The sequence below is a fragment of the Mus pahari genome, chromosome 17, assembly GCF_900095145.1.
Source record: "Mus pahari chromosome 17, PAHARI_EIJ_v1.1, whole genome shotgun sequence".
NCBI classification, from domain to species: domain Eukaryota; kingdom Metazoa; phylum Chordata; class Mammalia; order Rodentia; family Muridae; genus Mus; species Mus pahari.
In genome coordinates, this window is record NC_034606.1 from 8095187 (window position 1) to 8100537 (window position 5351).

A 5351-nucleotide genomic window follows, 5' to 3' on the forward strand; every position below is an offset into this window, starting at 1 on the left:
GTGTGTGTGTGTGTGTGTGTGTGTGTGTGTGTGTGTGTGTGTGTATGTAGACGTCAAAGACAACCTTGGGTGTCATCCTGAAGAACCCTGTATGCCTCTTTTGAGTTAGTGTCTTTCACTAACCAGTTAGTTATCAACTATGCTGGTCTAGCTGACCAGTAAACCCCAGAGGTGCTCTGGTTCCCACCCCCTGGGCCTGCACTGCACACTCTGAATTTTTATGTGGTCTCTGGAGATCAACCTCAGCTTCTATGTGACATGAACATTACTGACTTAGCTATCTATCTAGACTGGCCGCAGGGAAGTTTTAAAAGTGGTTTTTTTGGCTGGTTGTTGCCATTGTGCTGTCTGTTTGCTTACTTGTGTTAGATGGTTGCCATGGTTAGAGAAAACAGAAGTGGAGTCAGGAAAACTCAGAAGTGTGATAATTTTCGTTCACAGTGTTAGTACACTTGCACTGCCATGTCTTATGATGGACCTGGAAACTAAGGATTGGCAGATGTTAGGTGCCTAAATTTCTGTTTTGTGGCTGTGATGAGACACCATGACAAAGGAAACTTATAAAAGAATGTACTCTTAATTGGGGGCTTGTTTATAGTTTCAGACAATTAGTTCATGATGTTCACAGTGGGGAGGGTGACATTGCATGGGACAACATCCTAATCCACAGGCAGCAAGTGGTGGGGCAGCTCAGGTATGGAATTTGAACTTCAAAGCATCCCCAGTGATATACCTCCTTTAACAAGGCCACACCTATCAATCCTTCATAAACAGTTTCACTAAAAGGGGATCAAGCATTCAAACATAGGAGCCATCTTCAATCAAACAACCACAGCAAGGAAGGACTAGGTAGGTGATGGCTTTTGGAGTCAAAGAAAATGCACTAAATGAGGATGATTCTTTAACAACAAAGATAATTTGGAAATGAGTAAGAATTGATATAGAATTTAACTTTAAGCATGTTGTAATTCTAAGATGCCCATAAGGCAACTTAAGAAGATACCACTTATACGTGTGGATATGGATCTCAGAGAAGGGGTTGAAGTTGTGGCTGTCAGGCTGGATCAAAGGATTGCTAGTATACCTCTGAATTTTACTTTGAAAGACATTGTGCATGGTTATACCTAATTTAAATTTGAATCAAGGCGAATGTGTTGCAGAGAAATTGTAAATATAAAAGGAACAAAAACCTACATTTTTGAAGACATCAAAACCCTGTAGGTGCAACAACAATATGAACTAACCAGTACCCCCTGAGCTCGTGTCTCTAGCTGCATATGTAGCAGAAGATGGCCTAATCGGCCATCATTGGGAAGAGAGGCCCCTTGGTCTTGTAAACTTTATATGACCCAGCACAGAAGAAGGCCAGGGCCAAGTAGTGGGAGTGGGTGGGTAGGGGAGCAGGGGTGGGGTGGGGTATAGGGAACTTTTGGGATAGCATTTGAAATGTAAATAAAGAAAATAATAATAATAATTAAAAAGAGTCAAATAGATGAGGGGAGCCAAGCAAAGGAGATGTTAGGGGTTACCAGTGGGGGCAGGGGGATAGAGTATCATGTCATATAAGTCCAGACATTAGAGACTTGTAGGGATACATTCAGCTGAGATGCTGAGTAATACTGTAGAGAAATGAAATTTAAGGCCTGGGATTCATGCAATTTATGTCCAGAGAAATAGTTGTTTGTAAGTTTGGAAGCCTGAGGCAGAGAGCACAGTGAGACAAGCCTGGGCACGCCCAGGCAGGNCATTGTTGGAACATTCCTGGGACTGAACCAAATGTTCCGCTGACCCGCCCCTCAGGCCTCCTAGCATTCCTGCCTTTGCACATACCATCCTGAAAATGTGTACATTTAAATGAGCCAATCATGGGTAACCGCACCAATTCTTGCTAGCCCCTCCCTCACCCCCTATAAAAACCCCTAGCTTTCAGGCCACGAGGTCGGCACCTCTGCCTCCTACGTGAGGTACGTGCTGGCCCGGAGCTCCGCCATTAAACTACCTCATGCTTTTACAACAAGAAGGCCTCTCGTGTTTCCTGGGAAATCCTGACTCCCGTGACTTCGGGGTTCCCTGAAAATGGGGGTCCTACAATACCAGATGAGACCAGTACACACTGAAGCAGACAACAGAAGAGATATGGAGAAAACAAGCCAAGCTGGGTAGAATTAAAGCATAAATGGGGGAATAATAGAATAGAGTAAATGAGAACTCATAGGCATAGCAAGGATTTCTTTGAAAGTTTTTTGTTGTTGTTGTTGTTGTTGTTTTTGTTTTTTGTTTTTTGTTTTTTTTTTCTCGGAAGCACAGAGTTTATTAAGGAAGCCTTTTCGGATGCTGGTTGCACAGGCACTGCATTTTCCTGACCAGTCAACAGGCAGGTTTTTTTCTCGAGGAAGGAAGACAGTCCTTTGTAAAAAGAGGCGTCACCATCCTTCCTGAACACCCATGGATACTCCACAGAAGAGTTAGATAGAACTGGATTGCAGCAGCTGAGCTGTGGTCGGCTAGACCTGCCAGCTCATGGCGGGGTCCAACAGGGACAATGCCTTCAGACCACCTTCCCTGATCCTAGGAGGAAGGGCTGAACACTACGACCAGTCCTCGGGACTTTACTAGGATGGGTTTACTAGGCTTTGCTAGGTTGTTTGTGTCCTCCTGTTTCAGCTGCACAGTGGATGCCTTCCTCTGGACTGTAGCGCACAGGACCACAGCGCAGCTGGGGTTCCTCCTCCTCATACCAGCTCTGTTCACTGAAGTCAGGGAAGAAGGCTGCTATCTCTCTGCTGGCGGAAACCACCGAGTCTGAGCCATGGGTAGTATTTCAGGTGTCAGTGAGGCCCAAACTTCCACGAATTGAATCTGGGGCTATATGGCGTGCTCGAAATACTCTGGTGGGTCCCATCAGTGTCCTGCAAAGTTGGATGGCATCTTTGTGGGCAAGGATATAGGCTCAGATTGGCCCACTTGTCATGAACTCCACCAGCCGCTGATAGAAAAAAAACTCCCTTCATGCTCCCGGTAAAACCTCCGGCAGTCCTACAGCTTCCACTGCAGTTCCCTCGTTTGTCCAATGAGGAACTTGTTGCTCAGAATCTGCTGATGAACAGCCTCCAGGATCAGTGGGTGGGCAACTGCATCAGGCTTGATCAGGGCTAGCGTGAGCTGTAGAGCCTGGGGATTTCTCAAGATGGAGGTCATCTCTGCCCTGGCATTAGAGAGCTGGATTTCCACAGACCTTAGCTGGATGAATCAGTGCATGTACCTGATCCAGCCATTCCAAGGCCAGGCTGCTAAGGGGTCTCCTGGGAGGACAGGCAACCTGGGCTTCTCTACCACAGGCCAAAGCCCAGATTCAGTTATTCCAGCTCCAACACGAGCCGGGGTTCTGGGTTCACCTGGTACTCCCGCCAATCCTCTGAAAGTTTTTAAAATGAGGTTTAGAAGCTAGAAGATGGGGACTTTGTGTGTGAGTATGACTTATGAAAACAGAGACACGAAAGCATAATTCAACATCACTGGAAAAAGGAGTCACTTGGGTGTCTGAAAACAGAAAGTAATTAAGTAGGTAGAAGTTTAAGGGGCCTAGAAACAAGCTAAACACAGCTAAGGACCCACTCTTTCAGTGATTGTTCACAGTGGACACCTGAGTGATTTCATGCTCTAAATTTTGAGTGTCTGTATTTTCATGGCCTAGTCCTGAAAGATGACAACAGATGTGTCAAAAGAGAAAAGCAGTGTGCTTCCAACAGAGTAAGTGAAGATAAATTATAACTGTGCACATATTGAAAATAAGCATCGGAGAATAGAGTATTGGAAATATGTTACAAACGTAGCACTTGTGTGTTCTATGTGATGAGCTAACCAGTTCAATCTAATCTTTGTTTACCAGGACAGGGAGAAATACAAGTTCCCCCACTGTCCTGAGTCAAACACATGAGGGGATTACTACTAAACAGAAGCATATTCCATGGGTGGTAAAGAGGAAAATTAGAAGATTAAGAAGTGAATTGCAGGTATTAGAATGTCATTCAGTCCTTGAATCCCAGATGCTCCTGAGAATCTTTAGTCGGGGTATGCTGACTGGGTCCTTGTAGTGATGTAAAGAAAGCCATACACAATGATAAATTAAATTTCAGGAGTGATCTAATACATACATGCCCTGGCCCCTGGTACCCTTATCTCCTCAACTATCAGACTGCTAATGGGTAGTAGAGCAAGGAATTTCCTTTTCCTTCCTTTCAATTACCAGTGCATACACAGTAAACTGATAGCCAAGTCAAAACGATAGTTCTCTCCCTTTTAAGTTCTCCAAAACCTGTCTACATTATCTCTAGAGCAGGTAGACGTTTGCAGGGCAAGCAGAAGGAACAGCAGCCACGCGCAGGGAGCGCATGATATGGAGCTGGAGTGATAGGACTGTGAGTGTAGAAAGGTGGAATAGATCTTGCAGAGCACAGAAAATAAGGAGGCAGGGGCTGGGTGAAAGGTCTCAGGGCCCCAGTCTTAGGCTCCCAGTTTCTCTGTGTGAGTGGGAACTGGTTCTTTAATACTGTGAGTCTGCTTACTCACTTGAAAAACTGAGGACAACCGTGACACTCACCCATGAAGGATGGGGAAGTAAGCTCATGGTCACAAACTTCCAGGAGACATTCTGGCCACAGGAAATATTCACCACAAGTTAGCTACTTGGAAAAAAACAAACAAACAAACAAACAAAAAAACAAAGAAAGAAACAAAACAATGGTGTGGCTGCTTCCAGAGGCAAATGGTTGCCTCTTGGTGATTAAATAACCCCACTTTGATGTTATCAAAGCATAAAAGGTGCATATTCTGAACTATTTCCAAATGGTCCATGACTCTTCAAGAGCGAGTGGGAGGCTTGGCTGAGTCACAGGAAGTGCAGCTGATTAGAGGCCTAGAAAAGAAGTTCATTAGCATCAAGCTGGCCCAGAATCACTCTGGGACAAAGCACTTCTACTTGATGGATTCAGCTCAGGGATAGAATTTTGAAAACTTCCTTTTGGAAGTCAACTAGCACTTATGCATCGTTATTTAAAAGCATGTTGTAAACTCTTACATAATATATACATTTTAACAGAAATGAGATTTGACCAGTTGCTGCAGGTTGGTGTAAATCTACAGAGGCAAGACCAGCATGGAGATCTTCACTAGCACTTGACTCTTTGATGTCAAGATGACTAGAGACCCTTGCATGAGAAAGTTTGGCATTAGAATGTTAACCTATGATCCAGCGCCTTTCCCCGCCCGAGGAGGGGTGTTAGCCCGGCAGTAGTCCCCAGGACTGAACTGGAAGGTGAGCCATCTTTGCTCCAGTGCACTGCCGGGGAGAG

General features: G+C 44.9%; 1 pseudogene; it reads right to left on the reverse strand.

Moving 5' to 3' along the window:
• Positions 1 to 2600: 2600 nt before the first annotated feature.
• On the reverse strand, positions 2601 to 3198 carry LOC110335267 (annotated as a pseudogene).
• Positions 3199 to 5351: the final 2153 nt, after the last annotated feature.